We start from the raw sequence: 13,102 nt of genomic DNA on the forward strand, positions 1-13,102 counted from the left end.
ATCTTTGTGGTGGACAGTGGGGAGGATGTCCCTGATGTGCACAGGAGGATGTCTCTGTGATGTACAGTGTGGAGGATGTCCCAGTGTACATCAGTGGGGAGGACATCCCTGTGCTGGACAGTGGAAAGGTATCCTTTTGGTGGACAGTGTTAAGGACGGCCCTGTGGTACACAGAAGTGTGTCCTTGTGATGGACAGTGGGAAGGCCGTCCTTGTGGTGGACAGTGGGGAGGACATCCCTGTGCTTGACAGTTGGGAAGACATCTCCTTGGTAGACAGTGAGGAGGACATCACTGTGGTGGCCAGTGGGCAGGATGTCTTTGTAGTGAACAGGAGAATGTCACTGTGGTGTACAGTGGGGAGGACATCCCTGTGGTTGACAGTGGGGAGGATGCCCCTTTGGTGGACAGTGAGGAGGATGTCCCTCTGTTACACATAAGTACATCCCTGTCGTGGATAGAGTGGATGACATCATTGTGGTGGACAGTGTGGATAATATCTCTTTGTTGGACAGTGAGGAGGATGTATCAATTTTGGACAGTGTGGAGGGTGTCCCTGTTGTGGACAGTAGGGAGAACTTCTCTTTGGTGGACAGTGTAGAGGACTTTTCTCTGGTGCACAAAAGAAAATCACTGTGGTGGACAGTGGGGAGAATGTCCTTGTGGACAGTGGGGAGGAATTTCCTCTGAGGGACTGTGTGTAGGATGTCCCTGTATGGTCAATGGGGAGGACATCCTTGTAGTGGACATTGGGGAGAATTTCACTGTAGTGCACAGTGGGGTGGAACATCCCTGTGGTACACAGGAGGATGTCCCTGTGGTGGACATTGGAGAGGATATCCCTGTTGTAGATAGTGGGGAGAATTTCCCTTGGATGGACAGTGCATAGGATGTCCCTGTGTGGTACATGCAGAGGACATTCCTGTGGTGGACAATTGAGAGTACGTCCCTGCAGTGGACAGTGTGAAAAACATACCTGTGATGAACAGAGGGGAGGACATACCTGTGGTGGACAGTGGGGAGAACATCTTTGGGATACAGTGGAGAGTATGTCCCTGTGGTGCACAGGAGGATGTCCCTGTGGTGTACAATGGGGAAAATATTTCTGTGGTGGACAGTGGGAAGGACCTCTTTGTGGTGGACAGTGAAAAGAACCATTCTTGGTGGACAGTGTTAAAAATGTCCCTGTGGTTCACAGGAGAATGTCCCTGTGGTGGACAGTGAGGATGATGTCCCTGTGGTGGACAGTGAGGAGGAGGGCTTTGTGGTGGACACTGGGAAGGATGTATCTCTGATGGATCATGAGGAGGACGTTCTTGTGGTGAGCAGTGGAAAAGATGTTCCTGTGGTGGACAATGGGTAGGATGTCTCTGTTGTGGACTATGGATCACATGTCCCTATGGTGGACAGTGTATAGGATGTCCTTGTGGGTTGACAGTGGGGAGGATGTCTCTCTGGTGGTCAGTGTCAAGGATATCTCTGTCCTGGAAAGTGTGGAGGACTTACTTGTGGTTGTCAGTGGGGAGGATGCCTCTGTGGTGTACAGTGGGGAAGACATCCCTCTGATACACAGGAGTACATTCTTGTGGTGTACAGTGTGGAGGACATTGCTGTGGTGGACAGTGTAGAGGACATCCCTGTGGTGGACAGTGAGGAGAATATCTTTGTGGAGGACCATGAGGAGGACTTCCCTGTGGTGGACAATGGAAATAATACCTCTCTGGAACACAGTGAGTAGGATGCCCCTGTGTTGCAAAGTGGAGTGAACTTTCCTGTGGGGAAAGTGTGGAGGAAATCCATGTGTTGGAAAGTGGGGAGGATTACACTGTGCTGGACAATGGGGAAGACGTGTCTGTGGTGAACTGTACAAAGGAAATGTCTGTGGTGGTCAGTGGGGAGGATGTCCCTGTGGTGCACAGAAGGATGTCCTTTTGTTGCACAGTGTGGAGTTTGTCACTGTGGTGGACAGAGGGAAAATCGTGTCTGTGTTGTACAGTGGAAAGTATGCCCATCTGGTGGACAATGTTAAGGACTTCCCTGTGGTACACAGGAAGACTTCACTTTGGTGGACAGTGGAAAGGACATCCATGTGGTGGACAGTGGAGAAGATTTCTCTGTAATGGAGAGTGGGGAGGACATCTTTGTGGTGGACCATGGGGAGGATTTAACTATGATGGACAGTGGGGAGGACATTATAGTTTTGCAAAGGATGATGTCCTTGTGGTGGATAGTGGGGAGGAAATTTCTGTGGTAGACTGTGTGGAGAACATGTCTGTGGTGGACAGTGGGGAGGACGTACCTGTTGTGCATGGAAAGTTGTCCCTGTGTTGAACAGTGGAGAAAATGCCTTTTGATGGACAGTGGGGAGGATATTCCTGTGGTGGACAGTGTAAAGGACCTGTCCACAACAGGTATGTCCTCCCTAATAGCCACCAAAGGTACATCCTCCCCTTGTCAACCACAGGGACGTCCTCCTCACTGTCGACCACAGAAAAGTTCTCCCCACTGTCCACAAAAGGAAAGTCCTCCCCACTGTACACCACAGGGATGACTTCCCCACTGTAAACCACAGGGATGTCCTTTCCACTGTCCACCATGGGTAAATCCTTCCCACTGTTCACCACAAGGACGTCCTCACTTTCTACCACAGAAATGTCCTACCCACTGTCCACCAGAGGGATGTCCTTCCCACTGTTTACCATAGGCATGTATTTTCTACTGTCCACCACAGAAATGTCCTCTTCACATTTTACCCCTGGTATGTTTTCTCTACTGTTTACCACGGAGATGTTCTTCCCACTGTCCCTTACAGGGACATCCTCCTTACTGTCCACCACAGAGACGTCCTCCAAAATATCCACCACAGTGATGTTCTCTCCACTGTCTAGCAGAGGGATGTCCTCCCCACTGTCCACCACAGGGATGTATTCCTATGCACCGCAGGGACGTCCTCTTAAATGTCCACCACAGAGATGTCCTCCTGTGCACCACAGGAACATCCATCTTACGGTCAAACATAAGGACGTCCTCCCCACTCTTCACCTGTGAAATCCTCCCTACTATCCACCAAAAATGCCTCATCCTCACTGTCCACCACAGGGACATCCTTCTCAATGTCCACCACAGAAATGTCCTCACATCTTTTCACCAGAGGAATTTCATCCCCACTGTCACTGAAGGAATGTCCTTCCCACTGTCCACCACAGGAATGTCCTCCTCACTGTCCAACACAGAGACATCCGTTCAATAGTCCATCGCAGGGATGACCTCTAATGCACCACAGGAATGTTCTCCTCATGATTCACCAAAAGGTTGTCCTCCCCACTGTCCACCAGAGTGAAATCATCTCTACTGTCCACCACAGGGATATTTTCAGCACTGTACAACACAAAACGTCCTCCTCACTCTCCAACAGAGACATCCTCCCCACTGTCCACTAGAGTGATGTCCTCCCCAATGATCACCACATTGACATCCTCACCACTCTCCACCAAAGGGACATCCTTTTCACTGTCCACCACAGGGATGTCATTTCAAATGTCCACTACAAGGATTTCCTATCCACCATCCACCACAGGGATGTCTTCCTGTGCACCACAGGAATGTCCTCCTCATTATCCACCACTACTATGTCCTCCCCACTGTCCACCAGAGTGAAATCCTCTCCACTTTTCACCACAGGGACATCCTCCCAACTGTCTGCCACAGGGACATCCTCCTGTGCACCAAAGGAACATCCTTTGCACTGCCAACAATGACGTCACCCCACTGTCCACCAAAGAGATGTTTTTTCCAATGTCCAACACAGTGATGTCCTCCCCACTGTCCACCTCAAGGAAATCCTCCTGTGTGCCACAGGGACATCCTCCCAACTGTCCAACACAGAGAAGTACTCACTACTCTCCACCACAGGGATGTCCTCCCCATTATGAACAGGAGTGTCCTCACCACTGTCAACCACAGATTTGTCCTCCCCACTATCCACCACAGAGTCATCCTCCTCACTGCCCATGACAGGATTGTCCTCTCCACTATCCACCACAGGGACATCTGTTCCACTGTCCACCATAGGGATATCCACCACATTGTCCACCACAGGAAAGTCCTCCCAACTCTCCACCAAAGAGACATACTCCTCACTGTCCATTAGAGTGATGTCCTTCCCACTGTCACCACAGGGAAGTCCTTTCCACTGTCTACCAAAGGAAAGTCCTTCTCACTGTCCACCACAGGGATGTCCTCCCCACTGTCCTTTGTACCACATGGACATCCTTACACTGTCCAACAACAGTGGTCCTTTCCACTGTCTACCAAAGGGACATCTTCCCCACTGTATACCACAGGGACATGCTCCTCTCTGTGCACAACAGGGATGTCCTCTCCACTGTCCACCACAGAGACATGCTCCCCACTGTCCACCAAAATTAAGTCCTCCCCACTGTCCACCACAGGAATGTCCTCCTCACTGTCCACCAGAGATGTGATCCCCACTGTCCACCACAGGGTTATACTCCTGGGTTCCACATGATCGTCCTCCCCAGTTTCCACCACAGAGATGTCCTCCCTACTGTCCATCACAAGGACATCTTCTCCATTGTCCACCACATCAATGTCCTCCCCACTTTCAACCACAGAACAATCCTCCCCACTGTCCACCACAGAAATGTCCTCTGCACTGTCCAACACAGGGGTGTCCTCTACATTGACCTCCAAATGGAAGTGCTACACACTGTCCAAAACAGTGATGTCCTCTCCACGGTCCACCAGAGTGACATCCTTCCAACTGTTCAACACAGGGACATCCTTCTCACTGTCCACCACAGAGGTGTCCTCCCTACTGTCCACAACAGAGATGTCCTCCCCACTCTCCACCACAGGGATTTCTTCTTCACTGTCCACCACAGAGATGTCCCCCCACTGTCCAACTTAGAAACTTGCTCCCCAGTGTCCACCACAGAAATATTATCCCCACTTACCACCAAAGTGAAGTCCTTCACATTGTCAACCACAGAAATGTCTGCCGCACTCTAAACCACATGGAGGGTGGGAAGGACATTCCTGTGATAGACAATGGGGAGGACATTCCGGTGGTGGACTGTGGAAAGAACATCCCTGTGGTGTCCAGTGGGAGAAAGTCCCTGTGGTGTACACTTTGGAGCAAGTCTCTGTGGTTTCCAGTAGAGAGGACATCCCTGTGGTGGACAGTGAGAAGGACATCCGTGTTTAGACAGTGGGGAGGAATTCTTGGTTGTGGACAGTGAGGAGGACATCTCTGTTTTGAACAGTGGGGAGGATATCCCTTTGCTTGACAGTAGGGAGGACATTTCTGTGGTGGAAAGTGAGGAGGATGTTCCTGTGGTGGACTGTATGGAAGACTTATTGTGGAGGACAGTGAGGAGAAAATCCCTGTGTTGGACAGTGGTAAGACATATCTGTGGTGGACAGTGTGAAGAACATCCCTCTAAGGACAGTGGGAAGGATGTATCTGTGGTGTAATGTGGGGAGGACATTCTTGTGGTTTACAGTGCAGAAAATATCCCTGTGGTGTAAAGTGTGGAGGACTTCCATGTGGTGAACACTGGGGATGACTTCTGTGTGGTAGACAGGAGGATGTCCCTGTGGTAGACGGTGGGTAGGATGTCTCTGTGGTGGACACTGAAAAGACATCCCTCTGGTGGACAGTGGGGAGGATATCCATGTGGTGGACAGTGGAGAGGATGTTCCTGTGGTGGACTTTGGAGAGGACTCACTGTGGTGGACATTGGAGAGGAAGTCCCAGTGGTGGACAATGGGGGGATGTTTCTGTAGTGGACAGTGGTGAGGATGTCCCTTTGTTAGACAGTTGGGAGGACTTTCTTGTGGTTGACAGTGAGGAAGACATCTCTGTGGACACTGGGAAGGACCTCTTTGTGTTGGACAGTGAGGAGGATTTCTCAGTGGTGGAAAGTGGAGACTACATCCTTGTGGTTTACAGTGCAAAAGAAATTCCTGTGCTGGACAGTAGGGAGGATACCCCTGTGGAGGACAGTGGTGAGGATATCAGTGTGGTGGTCAGTTGCGAGGACACCCCTGTGGTGGACAGTAGTGAGGACATATGTGTGGTACACAGGAGGAGTTCCAGTAGTGGACAGTGGAAAGGACGTCTATGTGGTGGACAATGGGAAGGTCATCTCTGTGGTGGTCAGTGGGGAGGACATCACTGTGGTGGACAGTTGAGAAAACATCTCTGTTGTGGACAGTTTGGAGGAAGTCCATGTGGTGCACAGGAGGACGTCCCTTTGGTGGACAGTGGGAAGACATCTCTGTGGTGGAAACTGTTGAGGCTGTTCCTGTGGTGGTCAGTGGGGAAGATGCCCATGTGGTGGACAGTGGTGAGGACGTCTCTGTGGTAGTAGAGAGGAGGATGTCCCTTTGGTGGACAGTGTTTAGAACTTCCCTTTGGTGAAGAGTGGGGAGGACGTTTCTGTGGTAGACAGTGAAGAGGCCAAACCTGTGGTGACAGTGAGGAAAATATCCCTGTGGTGGACAATGAAGAGGATGTTTCTTTTGTGGACAGTAAGGAGTATGACCCTGTGGTGGACAGTGAGGAAAATATTCCTGTGGTTTACAGTGGGGTGGACATATCTATTATGGACAGTTAGGAGGACTTCCCTGTGGTGGACAGAGGAAAGGATTTCCTTGAGGTGGACAGTGAGAAGGATGGCATTGTGGTGGACAGTGGGTAGGAAGTCCCTGTGGTGGATATTTGAGAAAACAGACCCGTGGTAGACAGTGTTGAGAAATTCCCTGTGGTGAACTGTGAGGAGGACATCCCTGTGGTGGACAGTGGAAAGGACATCTCTGTAATTGACAGTGAGGAGGATTTAAGTGTGGTCGACTGTGGGGAAACCATTCTTTTACTGGGCAGTGGAGAGGACGTTCCTGTGGTGAACAGGAGGATGCCCCTTTGGTGGACAGCGGGGAAGATGTCCCTGTGATGAACAGTAAGAGAACGTCCCTGTGGTGGACAGTTGGGAAAATATTTACATGGTAGACACTTAGAAGGATGTCACTGTGGTGCACAGGACAACTTCCATGTCATGGACAGTGGGGTGAATGTCCCTGTGGTACACAGGAGGATGTCCCTGTGGTGGACAGTGGTGAGGACTTTCCTATGGTACACAGGAGGATGTACATGTGGTTTACAGTGGGGAGAACGTTTCTGTGGTGGACAGTGAAGAGGATATCCGTATTGTGACTGTCACAAAGGCATCCTCGTGGTGGACATTTAGGAAAATGCCCCTAATGTGGACAGTGTGGAGGATTTTTCTGTGGTAGACAGTATGGAGGATTTTCCTGTGGTGGACAGTGGGGAGGATATTTGTGTGGTAGACAGTGAAAAGGATGTTACTGTGGTAAATTGTGGGAAGAATGTCCCTGTGGTGGACAGTGGGGAGGATATCCTTGTGGGTTACAGTTTGGAAGAGATCCCTGTACCTGACACTGGAAAAAATGTTGCAGTGGTGGACAGTTGAGAAGACTTCTCTGTGGTGGACATTGAGGAGGACTTCCCTGCTTTGAACCGTGAGGAGGTTGTTCCTGTGTCGGATTTTTCTGGTGTAGATAGTATGGAGGAAGTCCCTGTGGTGGACAGACGGGAAGATTTCACTGTTGTGGGGAGGACGTTCCTGTAATGCAAAAGAGAATGGCCCTGTGGTGGACAATAAGAGATTGTCCTATTGGTGCATAGTGTGGAGGATATATTTGTGGTGAACAGTGAGTGGTATTTCCCTGTGGTGGACAGTTGGGATGACATCACTGTGGTAGACAGTGGGGAAGATGTCCTTGTATTTGACAGTGGGGAGCACATCCCTGTAGTGGAAAGTGAGGATGACATTCCTGTGGTGGACAACAGGGAGGACTTTTCTGAAGTGGACAGTTGAGAGCACATCTATGTGGTGGACAGTGGTGAGGATATCTCTGTGGTGGACAGTGAGGATGATGTCCCTGTGGTGGACATTTGGGAAGACTTTCTTGTCATGGACAGTGGGGAGGATGTCCCAGTGATGGACAGTGGGGAAGACATTCCTCTGGTGGACAGTGGGGAGGATGTCCCTTGTGTGGATGTTGGGGAAGACTTCCTTGTGGTTGAGAGTGAGGAGGAAATCTTTGTGCGGACAGTGGGGAGGACATCTTTGTGGTGGACAGTGGGGAGGATTTCTCTATGGTGTAAAGTGGGGAGGACAATTTTGAGGTATTTTATGGGAAGGACGTTCCTGTGTTGTATGGGAGGGAAGATGTTTTTGGTGGACAGTGGGGAAGACATAACTTTGGTGGACAGTGAGGAGGATGTCTCTTGGGTGGACAGTGGAAAAAATGTCTCTGTGGTGGACAGTGAGGAGGACATCACTGTGGTGGACAGTGGGGAGGAAATGCTAGCTTGGACAGTGAAGAAGACGTCCCTGTTTTGGTCATTATATAGAATGTCTTTGTGTTGCACTGGAGGACTTTCCTTGGTGGACATTGAGGAGGATTTCCTTGTTGTTAATAATGTTGAGAATGTCTCTATGGGACAATAGAAAGGACATACCAGTGCTGGAATGATGAAAGGACATCCCTGTGGTGGACAGTAAAAAGGACATTTCTGTGTTGGACAGTGAGAAGTGCATCCCTGTGGCACAGTAGAGGATGTCATTGTTGTAAACAGTGTGGAGGATGTCCCTGTGGTGGACAGTGGGAAGGACATTTCTGTGGTAGACAGTTTGGATGACATCCCTTTGGTGGTCAATGAGAAGGATGCCCCTGTGGTGGACAGTGAGGAGGATGTTCATGTGGTGGACATGGGGGAACAAGACTCTGTGGTTGACAATGAGGAGTACATCCCTGTGTTGGATAGTCAGAAAAACATTCCTGTGATGGACAGTGGGGTGGACATCCCTATGGTCGACAGGGAGGAGGACTTTTTGTGGTGAACAGTCAGGAGGACTTTTCTGTGTTGGACAGTGAGGAGGACATCACTGTGGTGGATGGTGAGGAGGATGTCCTTGTGGTGGACAGCGTGGAGGACATCTCTGTGGTGAACAATGAGAAGGGTGTCCCTGTTGTGGACAGTGGAAAATAATTCCCTGTGGTGGACTTTGTGGAGGACATCCCTGTGGTGGACAGCGGGTAGTGAGGAGGACATCCCTGTGGTGAACAATGGGGAGGACATACCTGTGGAGGAAAGTGGAGGTGAGATCTATGTAATGAACAGTGGGGAGGATGTCCCTGTTCTGGTCAAAAAGGAGGAAGCCCCTGTGGTGGACAGTCATGAGGATTTTCCTTTGGTGAACAGTTGGGAAACCTTCCCTGTGGTGGAAAATTGGGAGCGTGTCTCTGAGGTGGACAGTGGGAAGGACATCACTGTGATGGACATTGAGGAGGAAATCCCTGTGGTGTACAATAGGCAGGACACCTCTGTGGTGAAAAGTGAGATGGACAACCCTGTAATGGTCTGTGGATAGGATATCCCTGTGATGGAAAGTGGGGAGGACTTCCCTATGGTGGACAGTGAAAAAGACATCCCTCTTGTGGATAGTGGGGAGGACTTCCCTATGGTGGACAATCAAAAAGACATCCCTGATGTGGACAGTGGGGAGGACTTTCCTGTGGTGGACAATGTGGAGGTCTTATTTGTGGTGGACAGTGAGGAGGACGCCATGTGATGGACAATATAAAGGATGTTTCTTTGGACAGTGGGGAGAACATCACTGTGGTGGACAGTGGAGAGGACATCACTGTGGTAGACAGTAAGAAGATGTTCCTGTAGTGGACATTTGGGAGGATGTCCTATTGGAGGAAAGTGGGGAGGTCATCTCTGTGGTAGACAGTGAGGAGGACATACCTGTGATGGACAGTTGGGAGGACTTGCCTGTGCTGGACACTGGGGAGCACGTCTCTGTGGTGAAGAGTGAAGAGGATGTTCCTGTGGTGGAAATTCGGGAGAACTTGCCTGTGGTAGAAAGTGGGGAGCATGTCTCTGGTGTGAACTGTTGGGAAGACATCCCTATTGAGACAGTAATTAGGACGTCCCTGTGGTAGACAGTGGGAAAAAAATTCCCCATTGTGGACAGAGGGGAAAAAATTCCTTTGGAGGACAGTGGGTAGGAAATCTCTGTGGTAGACAGTGAGAGAGACATCCCTGTAATGGACAGTGGGGTGGTTGTCCCGGTGGTAAAAAGTGTGGAGGGAATCCTTGTGGTTTACAGTGCAGAAGTCATCCGTGTGGTGTACAGTGGGAAGGACCACACAGTGGTGGATGTTGGGAAAAACATCTTTGTGGTGGACAGTGAGGGGGACGTCTCTGTGGTAGCCAGTGGGGAGAACATTTCTGTGTTGGACAGTGGGGAGGACATCCAAGTGGTGGACAGTGGGGAGGACATCCAAGTGGTGGACAGTGGGGAGGATGTCTCTGTGGTGGACTGTGAGGACGACTTTCATGTGGTGGACAGTCAGGAGGTCTTTTTTGTTGTGGACACTGGGAAGGAGGTCCCTGTGGTAGACAGTGAAAAGGACTTCTCTGTGAAACCAGTGAGGAGAAAGTCCATGTGATGGACCATGTGGAGGATGTCCCTGTGGTGGACAGTGAGGAGGACATCCCTGGGGTGGACACTGGGGAGGACATTTCTGTGGTGGACAGTGGGGAGTATTTCCCTGTGGTTTACAGTGAGGAGGACATCCCTGTGGTCTACAGTGGGGAGGACGTCTTTTTGGTGGACAATTGGGAGGATATCTCTTTGGTAAAAAGTGGGTAAAACATCCTTGTTATGGACCATGGGGAGAACGTTCCTGTGGTGCAGAGGATGTTTCTATTGTAGACATTTGTGAGGAAGCCTTTGTGTTTTACAGTGAGAAAAATGTCTGTTTTGGACAGTCGAGAGAACATCTTTGTGGTGGACAGAGATGAGGACATCCCTGTGGTGGACAGAGATGAGGACATCCCTGTGGTGGACACTAGAAAAAAGTACCTGTGGTGGACAGTGGGAAAGACATGCCTGTGGTGGACAATGAGAAGGACATTCCTGAGGAGGACAGTGGGGAAAAATTTTTTGTGGTGGACAGTGGGGAGGAAAACCCTGTAATGGAGAGTGGGTAGGATATCTCTGTGGTGGACAGTGAGCAGGAAATCTATATGGTGGTCAAAAGAAAGGATGCACCTGTGATGGACAGTGGGGAGGAAATCTCCTTGGTGGCCAGTGTTGAGGATGTCCCTGTGATATACAAGAGGATGTCGATGTGGTGATCTGTGGAAAGGACAACCCGATTAAAAACAGTGGGTAGCACATCTCTGTGGTTGACAGTGGTGACAACATACCTGTTGTGGACAATGAGGAGAATGTCACTATGGTGGAGAGTAGGGAGGACATGTCTGTTGTGGACAATGTGCACGATGTTTCTGTGGTGCACAGGAGGACATCCCTGTGGTGGACAATGAGGCAGACATTCCTGTGTTGGACAGTGGGGAGGACATCATGTGGTGAACATTGAAAAGGAAGTCCCTGTGGTGGACAGTAGAAAGGACATCCCTGTGGTGGACAGTTGGGAGAACTTCTCTGTTGTTGACAGTAGGGAGGACACCACAGACACCACTGTGGTGGAAAGTTGAAAGGACGCCCCTGTGTTGGAGGGTGGAAAGGACTTCCCTGTGCTGAACAGGAGGTCATAGCAGTGGTGGACAGTGGGGAGGAAATCCTTGTCATGGACAGTGAGGAGAACATCTCTGTGATGGACAGTTGGGAGGATGTCCCTGTGGTGCACAAGAGAATGCCCCTATGTTCAACAGTGGGGAGGGCATTTCTGTGGTACAGAGGAGGAAATTCCTCTGGTGGACATTGGGGAGGACATCTCTGTGGTGGACAGTGTGGAGGACATAGTTGTGGTGCACAAGAGAGTGTCCCTCTGGGTGACAGTGGGATTGACATCCCTGTGGTGCACAGGAGGACTTTCTTGTGATGGACAGTGAGGAGAACATCTCTGTGGTGAACAGGAGATAGAATATTTCTCTGGTGGAGAGGGAAAGACATCTCTTTGGTGGACAGTGGGGAGGATATCTCCATGGTGGACAGTGGTGAGGACATCTTTGTGGTGGACAGTGTGGAGGATGTCCCTGAGGTGGTCACTGGAGAGGATGCCCCTATGGTAGACAGAGATGAGGATGTCCCTTTGGCACAGAAGAGGACTTCCCTATAGTGGAAAGAAGTGAGAATATCCCTATGGTAGATAGTGGGGAGGATGTCCCTCTGGTGGTCAGTTGGAAGGACAGCCTATGGGAGACACTGGTGAGGATGTTCCAGTGGTACCAAGAGGATGTCCCTGTGGTGGACAGTTTTGAGAATGTACCTGTGGTGGACAGTGCAAAGCAGGTCCCTGTGGTGGAAAATGGAGAGGATGTCCCTTTGCTGGATAGTGGGGAGAACATCACTGTGTTGGACAATGTGAAGGATATCCTTGTGGTGGACAATGTGGAGGACGTCTCTATAGTAGACAGAGGGGACGACATTCCTGGGGTTCACAGGGGGGTTTCCCTGAGGTGGAGAGTGGCAATGATGTCCCTGTTGTGGACAGTGAGGAGGATGTCCCTGTGGTGGACATTGTGGAAGGACATAAATGTGTTGGACAGTGGAAAGGACATCCCTGTGGTGAACAATGAGGAAGCCGTTCTGTGGTTTACAGGGGGAGAACTTCCCTCTAGTGGACAGTGGGAAGCACCTCTCTATGGTGGACTGTGAGGAGGACATACCTATGGTGAATAGTGTGAAGGGCATCCCTGTTGTGGACAGTAGAAAAGATTTCCCTGTGGTGGACTGTGTGGAGGAATTCCCTGTGGTGGACAGATGTTTGGACATCCCTGTAATGGACAGTGAAGATGATTTCTTTTTGGTGGACATTACGGAGGACATCCTTGTAGTTCACACTGTGAAAGACATCCCTGTAGTGCACAGTAGGGAGGGCATCCTTGAGGTGCACATGGAGAAGATTTCTCTGTGGTGGAGAGTGAGGAGGATGTCTCTGTTGTGGATAGTGGGGAGGACATCCCTGTGGTGGACAGTGGGCAGGACATCCTTGTGTTGGACAATGGGGAGGACA

This window comes from Arvicanthis niloticus, unplaced genomic scaffold (assembly GCF_011762505.2).
Source record: "Arvicanthis niloticus isolate mArvNil1 unplaced genomic scaffold, mArvNil1.pat.X S33, whole genome shotgun sequence".
Classification (NCBI taxonomy): domain Eukaryota; kingdom Metazoa; phylum Chordata; class Mammalia; order Rodentia; family Muridae; genus Arvicanthis; species Arvicanthis niloticus.